This window comes from Mus musculus, chromosome 5 (assembly GCF_000001635.26).
Source record: "Mus musculus strain C57BL/6J chromosome 5, GRCm38.p6 C57BL/6J".
Classification (NCBI taxonomy): domain Eukaryota; kingdom Metazoa; phylum Chordata; class Mammalia; order Rodentia; family Muridae; genus Mus; species Mus musculus.
This window is the reverse complement of record NC_000071.6, coordinates 50,212,775-50,230,019: the sequence shown is the minus strand read 5'-3', so window position 1 is coordinate 50,230,019 and position 17,245 is coordinate 50,212,775. Positions and strand designations below refer to the sequence as shown.

Genomic DNA, 17,245 nt, shown 5'->3' with positions numbered 1-17,245 from the left:
TGTTCTTAGAATGAAGTAAGCAACAGGTAGGAAGAGCAGTGGGCATCATGTTACATCAGAGTAACAAATTTGCCTGTGAGACATGAAGCTCAAAGAATCTAGCAATTCAGTGATGCACAGTCAATAAGTAAAGCCTGATATCCTCCTGGAAAGTCGGTGACTCTCCTGAGCTCAAGGGTGAATGTCCACCACCATTGTAAGCAGAGACCCAGTGGCTCCCCCCCTCCCCCCGGCTAGTGTATCCTAATCTACTCTTTGCATCTGGCATCTGCTTAGTAAGTTGCATCAGCTGATGAGCCATTGTTCCCTGAACCTACATAGTTTTCCATTGTCAATCTCATGGTAGGGTAGAAAAATAAAGGTAAGTTGAGATTTTTGTGGATCTCAAGTTTAAGAACACAGGAATGAAATTATGTCACTTCATGAATGATATGCTAATGTTTTGAACTTGCTCCCCACCTACTCATCATTTGTTCTTTTCTTAAAGGCTGTGGAATATTTAGAAGGCAAGGCTTGGCTGATAGAATCACAATCACTAGTGATAAGCCTTTGAAAGAAACACATGCCCATGGTTCCCATCTCTCTCTCTCTCTCTCTCTCTCTCTCTCTCTCTCTCTCTCTCTCTCTCTCTCTCTCTCTCTCTCTCTCCTACCTGGCTAACATCCATGTGAATCTATCTCCATTGAAACTGGTGCTACAATGCTTTCTCCACTAGGAAAGACTGGCATCTCTCTGAAACTATGATCCAAAAGAAAGATTTCCCAACTTTGGTTGCCTGTGTCAGGTATTTTGATACAAAAAAGTGAAAGTTGATATGACAGACTATGGTAGATTTCAAGTGGAAATTCTTCTCTTCTTCTTTTGACTGATATAAGAGGTAAATACTTTAAATTTGTTTCCCTTTTTCTTTCTTGGGTGATCTGAACAAAGAACAAATCTATCTGGATTTTTCCATAGAAAAACCACAAGGGTGGCCACTCGCCTAACCCCAAAAAGGATATCTAATCCAAACTAAAAGACAGTGGGGAACAAGAGAAATAGTTGGATTTGGTTGAGCAGAAACAGGAAAGAGAAGCAGAGTCAGCTCTGGCATTTACAACAGGCAAGTGAAATGTGCCTCTAAAGAAAGAGTCAGTATAGAACGTTGTAAACATGGCCTAAATCCTACTCATATAACTGCCCTACACGTCTGCCTACTTTTTAAATGTAAACATAACTTCAAATCTCTTGACTGGAGAATTCTATCTTTGATAAAACAGACCAAATATTGTCAAAGATCAACTGCCTGTTTCTGCAACAATGAAGCCAAAGTTAGCATTAAATTAAAAGTAAGTATAGCCTGCACACCGGGCAGCATGGAAGGCTCACAATGACGTTCATAAACCAGGATCCTTTGCCGCCTTTAGAACCACAAACCCCAGACCCATTAGGAGGCCGTAATGGAGCGGTTTGGACTCTGATCAGGACTTGTGGGGTTTTACAGATCAGGTTTCCTCCTTAAGAGCCTTCTCCAAATTCACCCGCAGTTACAAACTTCTAAGAGTCATAGACTTGGGTTCTCAATGTCGTTTTCATCGTTCCTCTGTGGCATGCAGAGGAAATGAACACTGAGCTACCTGCCTCCCAGCTTTGCTCCTCACCTGTCATCTAGCCCAAAAGAGCACGCGGAGTCAGCTTCCTGAAGAGTTAAAAATCTTGGTGAGTTTTCTATGCATAAAATGATGGCCAGCCTCCCTCACTTCTGTATGTAAAATGACTGTCTGTATTTCCCTCCCTGTCTCTTTACTCCAACAAATACATTTTATAGGTCGTTCAATGTTCTTTACAACTCACCTAAAATGCATAATTTCTCTCCTGCTTATACCACTTATTTATTATTTATTTATGAGATTTATATTGTACCTTCCTCCAAGAGGCCCAAGGCACTGCACAGCAAACCATTATATAATAAACATTAAACTCTTCTTCAGAACCATAAACAGTGAAGTGTCCAGAAAAGAAGCAGAAGGGATAAGAGGCACAGGGAGGAAGGCTGTGGTTCTGGTGCAATATATAACCAAGTCAGGATATAGTAAGAAGGGTGGTCAGAAGGCCAGACCCTGAGCTTCTCCATTGGCCCCACTTGCAAAGATGCTGACACTGCCCTCTGTTCCACATCAAAGCTATATAATATCTCAATTTTGAGTGTAGGAATCCCACAGTGCTCCCAAGAGAATGAAAAGGAATGCATATATACACAGACAAGCATGCTTTGAAAATTGGTGAAAAGGCATACATGACAGTGCTTCACAATGAAGTCACTGAATTGCTAAATTGTTCTTCCAAATATCATTCCCATTCAGCTCTCCTTTTTGCTCAATGGCTGTGACTTTCTTTTTTTAATATTTATTTATTATATGTAAGTACACTGTAGCTATTTTCAGACACCCCAGAAGAAGGCATTGGATCTCATTACAGATGGTTGTGAGACACCAAGTGGTTGCTGGGATTTGAACTCAGGACCTTCAGAAGAACAGTTGGTGCTCTTAACCGCTGAGCCATCTCTCCAGTCCTTTAAAAAAAACAAACACTTTTTAAAAAGATTTATTTATTATATATAAGTCACTGTAGCTGTCTTCAGACACACCAGAGGAGGGCATCAGATCTCATTACAGACAGTGAGCCACCATGTGGTTGCTGGGATTTAAACTCAGGACATCTGGAAGAGCAGTCAGTGCTGTTAAGTGCTGAACCATCTCTCCAGCCCCAGCTGTGACTTTCAAAGGTAGAACCCAAATTCAAAGATTTTCCAAATAAAAATGTGACAAGCTGACCTCAGCTTTTAAACACAGGCCATGTTGATCTGACTTAGCCACGTTTGGTCTTCCTGCATCTGTAAATGACATGGTGGTGGATGAGAAGCTGAAATACCCGTTTACAGCCCCTGCTCAAAGAAATAGTGGAGAACAGGAAAGGAGTGGGCAATATGTAACTTGTGGTATGAACAAGATATGAGCATCGACCTAAATAAAGCAGATGATATTGCTCTGCTCTCAAGTACAAGCTGAGGTGAGCATAGCCTAAAGAGAAAGATAAAAATGATAGAATTGGTGCTAATAGGAGCATTTGTGGTAATGTTACTGAGCACCATGGGCCAGGCATTCTAATGCTCCAATGACATAAGCTAGCCAAGACCACATCTATAGAGTGAACATGGCTACTTCATAGATTATAAGGAAGGAACCTGAGAAATGCATATTTAATCTGCCATTGTTATACTAAGATGTCTTTAAAATAAAACTCAACCCCAGCACTTCTAAGGTAGAGCAAGCAAGCACAGAGAAGTCATTCGGTGAGGCCATAAAGGTAACAGGCTGAGGATTGAACACAGGACATCAGTCAAGGTCCCCAGGCTAGAAGCTATTGATGGAGAGTTAACACACAACAGCCTGGTAGAGGCCACAAAAAAAAAAAAAAAAAAAAAAAAGACTTTAACATAAGACAGATCCAAGCCCAATGCAGAAAAGCATGGGAAAGACTACCTCCAGACAGACAAGAAGACAGGGTAGTCTGGCTAAGGTAGCCCCTGGTTCTCAATGGAACTGTATGTTGGTGACTGAAAGCCACTGTACACTTATAAAACTAATTGTGTACTTATAGCAAGTTATCTATAGAGTTCTATAATGGGTGATCGATCCTCAGTAATCCTTCTATCCATGTCCCTAAATATGATTATACCTAGGCGACATATTAGCACAGAATTCTTACAATACTTGACTCTTCTGTAGTACATGCTATAATTATCCCCCATTTTACAAAGTGCAGAATGTTAACAGAATGTGGTCTGAAACTGTTCATATACACAGAAAATTATAACTGTATTTAATATGTAAATAGATGCAAGCTCTCTAAGGAAGGAGTGTGTACTTATGGCGACTACCTGAGGCTTGGACGATCATAGCAGTCAAGAACTTAGTCATTCAGAAGCTGTTAACTACTCAGACATGCCCAAATTAGAGAAATATTGAGTGTTACTGGGCTATTTCTGTATTTAAATACTGACTATCCACAACACTAAGTGGAGTTTTTGAATCTTAACTGGATCGGGGAATGACCCAATTTGTAAATCATTTCTTTGTTCAAATGAACTCTGCTAAAATTGATTTGTCTAAAGTTTCCCTCTCAACAGCTCGTCATGAGAGTTGCTGTCTGAAGTACATAAGCAAGAAGCCCAGGAGCACCAAACACAGTTTTGAAGGATCCACCTGACCCATTGATATTTGTAGCATGTGGAGTCATGGGTGAGTTCTCTATTAAATTTGAGCTCCATAGACTTGTGTTTTCAGATCTTTCACCTTATTTAAACACATTTTTTTACTAGACAGAGACTAGAAAGGGATTAAATAAAAACAATTTAGTTAAATCTAACTAAATTCCTCAAGAGTCTTTTGGGGCTGGAGAAACCATTTAGTCATTAAGGATACTGGCTTCTCTTCCCAAGGACTTGGGTTCAATTCCCAACACCCATGTGGCAGCTGGTAATTGCTTTGTAACCCCAGTTCCAGGGATCTGATGCCCTCTTTTCACCTCCATGGACACCAAGGACACGTGGTATGCTGATAAATAAGCCGGACAAACATCCATACACATAAAATAACAAGAAATTTTAAAGAAGATATTTTTGGAATAAACAAGTTTTAGACTGTAATTTTAGGAGTTCTCTGGGTGAACTATAGCTGTATTGCCAAGGTAACTACAAAAATAGATAACTTTTTAATGAGATAATTTTGTAGTTACTCTGAATCTTAACTGCCAACATGCCCCAAACACCAAGACCAGATGGACTTTTATACTGATGGACTATCTTTATTGCCTAAACTTTTAATTGGTTGAGTTTGATAAGTTTTTTCATAAGTATTCTCGTTAAGGAGAGTACTTTAATTCCTTATCACTATTTCCGAATGGCTACAGTCATGTTCTTCCCAATAGGTTATATGCACATAAAGAGTCTCAAATAGGTGCACCTTCCCTGCCAGAGGAGAGGTTGCCTCCAGGGAGTGCTCTGACCCTGGGACTCAGATGATACTGCCATTTTTTCTCCAGTGTCTCTCTCTAAGGCAGGTCCACTCAGGAGAATAGAGGCCTCAGAAGCAGCAAAGCAGCTGGGACAGGTTCCTACGGGCCTGTGTCTGCAACAGGAGGTCTGCCTGTTCCGCAGCCCTCTGTGCACTGGTCTTGCCAGGAGAGTCTGACACACGCTTACAGACTCACAGGAAGAACAACCTCCAGCCAGAGACAGCAAGAACATCTAATACCAGAAATTACCAGATGGCAAAAGGTAAACACAAGAATCTTACCAATAGAAACCAAGACTACTTGGCATCATCAGAACCCAGTACTCCCACAACAGTGAGTCCTGGATACCACAACACACTGAAAAAGCATATTCAGATTTAGCATCATATCTCATTATGCTGGTAGAGGATTTTAAGAAGGACATTAATAACTCCCTTAAAGAAATATAGGAGAACACAACTAACAGGTAGAAGCGCTTGAGGAAACACAAAAATCCCTTAAAGAATTACAGGAGAACACAGGTAAACAGCTAGAAGCCCTTAAAGAAGAAACACAAAAATCCCTTTAAGAATTAGAGGAAAACACAACCAAACAGGTTAAGGAATGGAACAAAAGAATCTAAGATGTAAAAAATGGAAGTAGAAACAACAAAGAAATCACAAAGGGAGACAACACTGGAAATAGAAATCCTAGGGAAAAAATCAGGAGCTATAGATGCAAACATCACCAACAGAATACAAAAGATGGAAGAGAAAATCTCATGTGCAAAAGATAACATAGAAAACATGAACACAACAATCAAAGAAAATGCAGCCTTTCAAAGGATAATAAAGGAAAAACTTCAAAATAAGGAGGGAAATTATGCCCTAGAAAAAGCAAGAAAGTAACCCTACAACAAACCTAAAAGAAGATATCCTCAAAAACAGAATTCCAACTCTAACAACAACCAAAAAAAAAAAAAAAATAGGAAGCAACAATGACTTTTCCTTAATATCTCTTAATATCAATCCATTCAATTCCCAAATAAAAAGATGTAGACTAACAGACTGGCTACATAAACAGGACCCAACATTTTGCTGCATACAGGAAACCCACCTCAGGGACAAAACCAGACACTACCTCAGAGTAAAAGGATGGAAAATAATTTTCCAAGAAAATGGTCCTAAGAAACAAGCTGGAGTACCCATTCTAATATTGAACAAAATTGACTTTCAACCTAAAGTTATCAAAAAAGACAAGGAGGGACACTTCAGAATCAGCAAATGTAATATCTACCAAGATGAACTATTAATTCTGAACAGATATGCTCCAAATGCAAGGGCATCCACATTCATTAAAGAAACTTTAGTAACGCTCAAACCACATATAGCACTGCACACAATAATAGTGGGAGACTTTAACACCCCACTCAATGAACAGATCCTGGAAACAGAAACTAAACAGGGAAACAGTAAAACTAACAGAAGTTATGAAACAAATGGATTTAACAGATATCTACAGAACATTTTATCCTAAAACAAAAGGATATACCTTCTGCTCAGCACTTCATGGTACCTTCTCCAAAAATGACCATATAATCTGTCACAAAACAGGCCTTAACAGATTAAAAAAATATTGAAATAGCCCCATGCATCCTATCAGATCACCACAGACTAAATCTGATCTTCAATAACAACATAAATAATACAAATCCCATATACACGTGGAAGTTGAACAACACTCTACTCAATAATAACTTGATCAAGGAAGAAATAAAGAAAGAAATTAAAGACTTTTTAGAGTTTAATGAAAATGAAGCCACAACATACCCAAACTTATGGTATATAATGAAAGAAGTCCTAAGACAAAACCTCATAGCTCTGAGTGCCTCCAAAAAGAAACTAGAGAGAGCATACACTAGCAGCTTGACAACACACCTAAAAACTCTAGAACAAAAGGAAGCAAATTCACACAAGAGGAGTAGAGGGCAAGAAGTAATTAAACTCATGACTAAAATCAAACAAATGGATACAAAAAGAACTATACAATGAATCAACCAAACCAGGAACTGGTTTTTTGAGAATATCAACAAGATTGATAAACCCATACATAGCCAGACTAACTAGAGAGCACAGGGAGACTACCCAAATTAACAAAGTCAGAAATGAAAAGGGGGACATAACAACAGAACATGAGGAAATCCAAAAAAATTCATCAGATGCTAATACAAAAACTTATACTCAACAGAACTGGAAAACCTGGATAAAGTGGACAATTTCCCAACAGATAAGAGGTACCAAAGTTAAATAAGGTTCAGATTAATGATCTAAACAGTTTCATATCCCCTAAAGAAAGAAAAAAAAAAAAGAGCCCAGGCCCTGATGGGTTTAGTGCAGAGTTCTATTTCAGACCTTCAAAGAAGACCTAATTCCAATACTCCTCAAACTATTCCACGAAATAGAAACAGAAGGTACTCTACCCAATTTGTTCTATGATACCACAATTACTCTGATACCTAAACCACACAAAGACTCAACAGAGAAAGAGAACTTCAGATCGATTTCCATTGTGAATATCGATGCAAAAATATCAATAAAATTCTCAAAAAAAAAAAAAAAAAAAAACAAATCCAAGAAGGCATCAAAACGATCATCCATCATGATCAAGTAGGCTTCATCTCAGGGATAAAGGATGGTTCAATATATGGAAATCCATCAGTATAATTCACTATATAAACAAACTCAAAGACAAAACTACATGATCATCTCATTAGATCCTGAGAAAACATTCTGCAAAGTCCAACACCCCTTCATGATAAAAATCTTCGAAAGATCAGTAATTCAAGGTCCATACCTAAACATAATAAAAGCAATATACAGCAAACCAGTAGCCAACATCAAACTAAATGGAGAGAAACTGGAAGCCATCCCACTAAAATCAGGGACTAGACAAGGCTGCCCACTCTCTCCCTACCTATTCAATATAGTACTTGAAGTCCTAGCCAAAGCAATTTGACAACAAAAGGAAATTAAAGGTATACAAATTGGAAAGGAAGAAATCAAAATATCACTCTTTTCAGATGATATGATAGTATATATAAGTGACCCCAAAAATTCTACCAGAGAACTCCTAAACCTGATAAACAATTTCAGTGAAGTAGCTGGATATAAAATTAACTCAAACAAATCAGTAGTCTTTCTCTACACAAAGGATAAACAGGCTGGGAAAGAAATTAGGGAAATAATATCCTTCAAAATAGTCACAATAAAATAAAATGCTTTGGTGTGACTCTAAGGAAGTGAAAGGAGTTACAGAGACAAAGTTCAGAGCAGAGACTGAAAGAATGACCATCGAGAGACTGCCCCACATGGGGATCCATCCCATAAACAACCACCAAACCCAGACACTATTGCAGATGCCAACAAGAGCTTGCTGACAGGAGCCTGATAAAGCTGTATTCTGAGAGGCTCTGCCAGTGCCTGACAAATACAGAAGTGGATGCTGGCAGCCATCCATTGGATAGAGCACAGGGTCTCCAATGAAGGAGCTAAAGAAAGTAACAAAGGAGCCAAAGGGGTTTGCAGCCCCATAGGAGGACCAACAATATGAAATAACCAGTACCCGCAGAGCTCCCTGAGACTAAATCACCTATCAAAGAAAACACATGGTGGCACACATGGCTCTGGCTGTATATGTAGCAGAGGATGGCCTAGTTCGTCATCATTGGAAGGAGAGGCCCTTGGTCCTGTGAAGGGTCTACACCCCATTATAGGGGAATGTCAGGACCAGAAAGTGGGAGTGGGTGGGTTGAGGAGCACGGGAATGGGGGAAGGGGATAAGGGATTTTCTGAGGGGGAACTAGGAAAGGGGATAACCTTTGAAATGTATATAAAGTAAATATCTAATTTTTTAAAAAGACAAAAACATCTCAAATATATTATCCTTGGCATATCAAGTAGCCTCACTGTGGTTAAAATAGTAAAAATGTTGGAAGGAGAGCATAGAGGAGCTAGAGAGATGATTCATTGGTTAATGGCACTTGCTGTTCATACAGAAGATGGAGTTAAGTTCTCAGCAGCCACATGGTTGCTCACAAACATCTGTAACTCCAGTTCTGGGGGAATCCAAATGCCCTCTTACTATCTCTGGGCACAACGCATGCATGTGGTTGCTGCACATACCTCCATACAGGAAAAACATTCATATACATAAGATAAAATAAATAAACCTAAAATTTTTAAGATATAAATAATCATCTAATTGATTTGACACTGTGAATTCTGAAGCTAACACTGAAACCAAATGAGCTCATTAGAGTGGTGACCAAGTAGCAATGCCAAGGTTTCAGTTAGCTCTAATAGACCACCTAAGAAGGAAGAAATCAATAAAATTTCACCCAAAGCTCTTCCTTAATAAAGTGAAGTGAAATCTAGCTTAAATTAAATAACTACAACCTAAGGGTAATTTCTTTTTAAAAAATGGTTTTTATTTATTTTTTAAAAGTCACAGTAGAGTACAATGTATTTTATTATATCCACCTTTTCCCATGGCTCCATTATATTCCTCTTAAACTCATGTTCTCTTCTTCAGTATTTAACAGATACACACACACACACACACACACACACACACACACACACATACAGCTCCTAGGAGTCCAATAAGTATCAGTCATATATATACATGGGCAACCTTTCAGGTGGCTTATCTTCTGAAGAAAACTGATTCTCCCTCTCTTCGAACCCTTGACTCCATGTAGTGCTTCAACTAGGGGTGGTGGATCTTGCGATTCCTTGCCCATGCCTGCTATACTTCTGATCACTTTTGCCTTGGGCTGGATTATGTGCAGTAGCCAAGCTGTTGAGAGGTCTGTGGGTGTAACATCCCCGTCTGAAGACACTAAGCTAACAAAGTTTCTGGCAATCTTAGAAGCCAGGCTGTCAGCCAATCAGAGGATTTGAACTGTATGCCATGTTCAAGTAAGGCAACTGTTGATCTATGCCCATCCAGCGATTGCTATGTCACTTCCTTCACCTACCTATAATCACTGTCTGCTCCAGTTGCTAGGTGGAGGTTTCTGAATATGTACTCCTCCACGATACACCCTTTACTCAGATAAACTCTGTTAAATTTCACTTGCTCAAATTCTGTTCCTTTCCTCTTAACAACAAGAAGAAAGGGGCAGGACAAATAGATCCATGGACAAAAATAATAGTGACTGTTAGGGGTTTAGTTCCCAGCATCCACATGATGGCCCACGGCTGTCTGGAGCTCCAGGTCCAGAAGATCTACAGGCAGAGGCATGCAAATGGTGCCTAGACATGTCTGTAGGTAACGCACCCATATAAATAAAATATGAAGATTTTTAAAAGGGGGGGAGTAAATAATTTGCCAAATTCACCAAGGTAGGAAGAAGTAGATGTGGGTCCTGCATCTATAAAGTCTAGCTCCAGAGCCCATCATCATAACCACAATGCTCTATGCTTCTAGAACCTAGCCCTACTCAATCTATTCCAAAGAAATGACACCTATTCCCTAAGCTGTTGGGCCTCCCTTCCAAAAGGTAAAAGAACAAAGATTATTTCCTTTTCCCCGAAAGAGGGAGTCCTTTCTGTAATCCACCTGATCTGGAAGAAATTATCTAGCAATGATACCATTCAGTGGAGATGTGGCACAGTATCCCTGCTGACCAAAGCATTCCCAGTCATCCTTTCAAAGGACCTTTACATCATAGCACTAGTCCTCCCATGAAGATGAGTTGCATATGGCAGTCATAGCAAGAGCAGCAGAGGTTCCTGTTCTTCTTTGCAGGTCTGGAATCAAAAGTTGGGGACCACAGCAGCTTTGTCTCTGCAGAGATAAAGCTCTCCTCTGTCCCTTCCTAGGAAATGTCCCCCATTCAAATTCTTTAAACTTTAGGTAAAATGACTAATTCCTGTGTCCTGTGTAGCTTCCCAGCCTTCCACATAACCCCTGATGGGCAGCCAAGCCTTTTTACAATCAGAAATTATTTCATTGGCTGACCTGTTTTTGTTTATGTGTTAGTTTATCTGAGTTCCATGCTATGAGGAGGAATCACAGAAATCTGATCTCTGCATCTTCTTTTAAAAGAGCAGCTCAAACTTGAGGTGTCAGCAGAGCCCTGCTGCTACTATAACTACACAAGCCTTTCTGGCCTCTTCTCAGTGTCTCCTGGTAGTGGACATTGAACCTTGGGGTTTCTTCACTTATAGCTATGTCACTCCAATTTAAACACTTGGCACTTGGTGTTTGCGTGTGTCCCTTTCTGTGTCCAAATTTCCTTCTTTGTATGAGGACAACTGGTACTACCTGATCAGAGCCATACCCTACCCCAGTAAAACTTAGCTGATTGCATCTTCAACTGGCTAGTGAAAGCTTCTGGGTCAATCAGAGAACACATCTTTGTTGCTTAAGTCTCACAGCTTGCCATTATAGAAAGCTACAACAAGAAAACTTTTACCTTTGTTTAACTCGGGGTTTCACCACACACTTCTGTGGCCACATATATATTTTCACTGTGGTGACTGCTGTTAAGAATCCTTCACTGCAAACCCAGAGAATCAACTAAGCAGGGCTCATAGTGGCTCACAGAACCTGAAATGACAACAAGGGAGCCTTTGTGACTCTGACCTAGGCCCACCGTTATAAATATTATGGTTGTGTAGCTTATTCTTGTGAGACTCCTAAAATTGTAAGCCGGGGCTGTCTTTGACTTTTGCCTACACTTGGAACATTTTTCCTACAACTAGGATGCATTGTCCACCCTTAATATGAGGGGAGTTCTTAATGCACCTTGATATGCCATGTTTGGTTGATATCCCTGGGAGACCTGCTCTTTTCTGAAGGAAATGGAGGAGGCGTGGACCTGGGGGAGAATGGGTTGGGGGCAGGGAACTGGGAGAAAAAGAAAGAGGGCAAACTTCTTTTGAGATTGAATGTAATATATACAATAAGAATAAACAAACCATAAAGAAGAAAAGAATTTTTCACAGTGTCGCAGGACAAAAGGATACAATGCGTTTTAGAAAAGTAAATCCGAGTTTTCTGCTTTGCAGATAACGGATTATGTGTGTAGGTGGCAGGTGGGGCATATCCTCACTTCATGTGTTCATTTATAGAGGACAGAGATTGGAGCTAAGACATGAAGCTCACCTGTTCTTACCTAAATGTACATTTATATTGGATACTTTGGTATTCCTCTCTTATGAACTACCCAGGAAATGGGTGACATGTTCGAGCTAGCGCTAAGCTCTGGCTCACTTGGTACAAAGCAGAGCTCGTTACCCAAGTAATGAAGAGGTCTTGGGAGGAATATACTCAACATTTTTCTCGTCTGTTGTGGGGAAACGTCTTTTTTAAACACTTGGCAAATTTGTTCAAGAACCCAATCATGAAATCATGCAGCTAATCAACATAAACTGGCTTTTCAGATAGCCCAGACCAAGTGGAAGGGAGCTGCGTCCTGTCCTGACCCCTTGGTTACCCCTTCTTGTGTCAGAGGAAGGAGAAAAAAGGATGTGGCTTCTAAAAGAGAAAGTTTCATCTATAAGATTTGCATTTTTCTTCTAGATTTGTTCGTTCACTTTACCCTCCTCCCAAGGAATGCAGAACCCACCAGCATTCTTTTCAGCCCAAGTGTTGGAGAAGCATCTTTTCCTACCTTCTACTTGATATGCAGCAGTGGCTGCTCCCCATCCCAACCCCACAGGGAAAGCCATGGCTGCAGGGGTAGAATCATCGAGTCTGCTAACAGGAGCTAACTTGAGTTCCGGACTTTAACCAGGGGAGGAGCTTAGCAGCTGTGGAGACTGGTGACCTCTCGCTCCAGACCAGAGCCTCAGAGAGCAAACAAGTGGGAAAAAAAGTAGAGCTTAAGGCTGGAGGACCCGCCTCAAGTGGCCACAGTTGAGAAAAGGTCATGTCTGAGATAAGGATTAGGCTTTTTTTTGTTTTTATTTGTTTGTCAACTCTCTCCATTGTTCTTAACAGACATGGATCACCCTGTGTTATGAACAAGTTAATCTTTTCTCTGTCAATGTAGCACATGGGCATGGCTTGTTAGTTACAAAATTCTTCTAGAGTATTCCCCTAAGCAATTGCTCCCCATCTCTGTGTGTGCTTGTAAATGTGTGTTTGGGGAGGAGGGTGTTCATTGATTTATGGTTTTCTGGCTTCTGATATGACAGTGGAGGGCTATGATAACAACCCAAGCTCTAAGTCTGCCTTGCTTTGTTCCTCTAGGCCTCCCTTGCTGTTCCCCAGGTCTCTGTTTTGGAAAGTGCATAACCACCTGTCTAACTGTGGGTTATTTCTCCCAATGGACATGAATGGGTGCAGCACAGGATGTACAATGCTGCTGCTGGGGAGACAGTGTGGAAGGAATATCCTTCAGGACTCTCCAAACTAACATTTCAACTTTAAGACAATCACAATTCACAATTAAAAGTTTATTTTAAAATCTTCTTGTGGAGAAAAGAATTGAACAAGGAAAACTAACGTGCTCCACTTCTGCAACTCTGAACTGAACTGTTCCCTGTCGAGGGACAAGGACATAAAGAGGGGAAGAGGAAATGCTAACCCTAAGATAAAGAAGTGCTTAAATATGCACAGAAGATGAGAAGACTCGTAAGGCACTTAAAATTACATACGTGGAGACATAAACATCAGCAAAGCAGGTGGAGCTATTTAATTTAAAAAAAAATCAGTTCTGGAACAATCTGTATAAAGGAAATTTGGGGGTGGGGGTGTTAAATCTTTTCATTATGGAGCACTAGATGGCGGTGTTGCAATTATTTAGGCTTCCAAATGGGTTAAACCGGAAAATTGAGTATCTTAGAATTTCCTGTGTGTAGCAGTCCCTCCTGTCTCCTTAGGCTATCCCAGGTTCCTCTCCAGACAGAACAACACCCTTCTCCAAGTTCTTCAACAGTCTCTAAAGTTATTTTCCCCCAAAATGAATAATTATTCTTCCTCAGTTCTGAGATCATCCCACAGATCGGCCACTAAATCCTACTACAGAGATACCTGCAAGATCAAGATTCAGTGAAAGACCTTGTCTCAAAAAGAAAGACATGAACACACAGAAGGATATCCAAAGCTAACTTCTGGCCTCCACAAAAGTACTTCACAGGAGAACACACACACACACACACACACACACCCCTTAGGTATCTTAGCACTTTCTTCCTGCCTGTCTACCAGTACCTTCTATTGCTACCCACAGCTTCTCTATCCTTCTTGCCTTTAGAGATTTCACTCTACTAATGATTTCTGAGCTATGGCTTCTCTGGCTCTAAAACATGCCTTTTCAGCCACGTTTCAGGGAAGCAAAATTGCTTGCTTCCTCTACTCTCTACTTTTGTTTGTACATTCATTCTTTGTTATAGAAGTGATTAAAAATAAGTAAATCACACATTGAAATTAAACACATCCAAAGATTATACAACTCAGTGAACTTCTACACAGATAGAGTAACCATTTGAAACAGAAGCTGTGGAGTTTTGCTTTGTTTTTCACTGTCTAATATAACCTCATGAACTTACCTAAAGCAGAAAATGAAAACCCATAACAGACTTAGAACTAGAAAAACCATCCTCTTTCTCCGTTCCTGCTCATTGCCTGTCCCTGTTCATTCCTCATCCCTTTGTATGTATGCTTTCCTGTTCTCCTTTCCACATGTTAGACTGCACCCACATGTGTATTTGCTTGTATACATATACAAATGTTATTGCCTAGATTCTGCATATGAGACAAAGAATACTTTTTTTTTCCTTTCTGAGATTATGTGACCTCCTTCAATATTATACATGCTAAGTCCATCCATTTTCTTGCAGTTTTTGTAATTATGTTTTTCTTTAGCACTGAATAGTATTTACATATATATGAATAATATTCACTCTAAAGTCATTATATATAACATTCTCATTATTCATCCATCTATATATGGACAACTATTCTAATTCTTTGCTATAGTGAATAAAATAGAAATAAATACGGAGGGTAAATTTCTCTATGGTCGGGCATGGAGTACTCTGTCTGTATGCCCAGGAGTGAAGTAGTTGGGTCTTATAGTAGTTCTATTTTTAACTTTTTGAGAAATTTTAAAATTGATTTATTCATTAATTTTATACCCCCACAAGCAGTGAGTAATCAATGTCTCTTTTACCTTCACATTCTCTCCAACATTTATTGTTAGATTTTTTTTTCATGGCAGCCATACTGACTGGAGTAGGGTGGTGTCTCAAAGTATTTTTAATTTGTATTTCCTTGGTAGCTAAGAATATTAAACACTTTTATAATAATTATTGGCCATTTGTGTTTCTTTTTTTAAAAAAACAACTATCTTTTCATTTCATTTTTTTATTTTTTGGTTGGCAGTTTTATTTTTCTGTAATACTTAATTTATAGATATTCACCCCTTATTTAATGAATGGTGGGTGTTAGAGATATTCTCTCATCCTGTGGGCTGTCTATTAACCCTGGTCATTTGCTGTACAGAAACTTCAGATTTTAATGTTGTCCCATCTGTTGATTATCGGAGTTCATTCCTGTGCTACTAATGTTCTATTCAGAAATGTCTTTCCTTACCTAGTATCTTGAAAGTTGTCCCCTAAATTTAAATTTCACATTTTAAATTAAGGTATTTGATCCATTTTGAATTGGTTTTTGTACAAGGTAAGATATAAAAATCTGTCATTCTCCTACAGGCAGAAACCCGGCTTTGCAGCAGCATGAGTAAAAGAGACTTTTACTAATATGTGTTTTTGCCCTCTCTTCAAAAATTAAGCAGACATAGCTTTGTTATTTTGTTTCCTGGTCCTCCATAATATTGATCTTTTTCTCCATTTTTATACCAGCACCAGGCTGTTTTTATGACCACAGCTCTATACATGTACTTTAATGTTGGGTAATATCGCCAATAGTGACATTCCTGATTAGAACTGCTTTGGCTATTCATGGTCTTTATTTGGCTCCATACAAATCCTTGTACTGTTTTTCTGAACTTGTGAAATGTGAACTTGTGAAACATTATATTGGAATTCTCATAGGTACTACATGAAATTCATAACTCAATTTGGTAGTGCCACCGTTTTCACAATATTAAGTCTGTCAATCACGGAGGACTGAATATCTTTCCATTGGTCTTGTTCACAGAGCCAAGATAAGATCGCTTCAACTACTCATGCAGTAATCAACATCAAGTTTTACGAACACCTCTAGCTAAATTTCATGCAAACATTCCTCTAGGAAGAGTTACAGAAAGCACAATATCCATAGCCATGGAAGAGAGGAATTTAAACAAACCCATGTCAATGGATGCGTAAAATGTAACAAAGCAGCACAAAACATATGGCACAACCTCATCCATACCCTAGCACCAACACCCTAGAACGGAATCCAATAATACAGAGATAGCTGAAATGTCTGAGAAAAAAAAATCTAGAGTCTTCCTATTCAAAAGAATTAAATGAATATATATAAAAGTCAAACAAATGGATGCACTAATTAAAGAAATCTATACAGGATCTTAAAAGCATTTTCCACAATGAATGTAACAGTTGGTGAATGGGAAGCAAAAGTGGAGCAAGCCAACATCACTTCTCTGCTTTCTTTAGAAGAAAAGAATTCAAACTCCATTACTTCATCCAGAAACAGTGACTGAAGTTTGCTGACCTTTAGATCCACTCCACCTCACGTCAAGATTTGTGCTTCATGAAGACCATTTTTTTTTAAATGAACCTGTTCTCTACTTGCCAGTTTTACTCCCTACCAGTTTTTTTTTCCAGGACAGTTTTTTTTTAATTAGATATTTTCCTCATTTACATTTCCAATGCTATCCCAAAAGTCCCCCATACTCACTCACTCCCACTTTTTGGCCCTGGCATTCCCCTGTACTGGGGCATATAAAGTTTGCAAGTCCAATGGGCCTCTCTTTCCAGAGATGGCAGACTAGGCCATCTTTTGATACATATGCAACTAGAGTCAAGAGCTCCGGGGTACTGGTTAGTTCATAATGTTGTTCCACCTATAGGGTTGCAGATCCCTTTAGCTCCTTGGGTTCTTTCTCTAGCTCCTCCTTTGGGGGCCCTGTGATCCATACAATAGCTGGCTGTGAGCATCCACTTCTGTGTTTGCTAGGCCCCGGCCTAGTCTCACAAGAGAGAGCTACATCTGGGTCCTTTCAGCAAAA

At 39.4% G+C, this 17,245-nt stretch overlaps 1 long non-coding RNA gene across 1 annotated transcript in view; it reads right to left on the bottom strand.

Moving 5' to 3' along the window:
* Gm40301 overlaps positions 1 to 11,638 on the bottom strand; it is a 63,864-nt gene extending 52,226 nt beyond the window's left edge. Inside the window, exon 1 of the long non-coding RNA XR_003955917.1 lies at positions 11,516 to 11,638. This is a non-coding gene — a long non-coding RNA (predicted gene, 40301). The remainder of the gene's footprint in view (positions 1 to 11,515) is intronic.
* Positions 11,639 to 17,245: the final 5,607 nt, after the last annotated feature.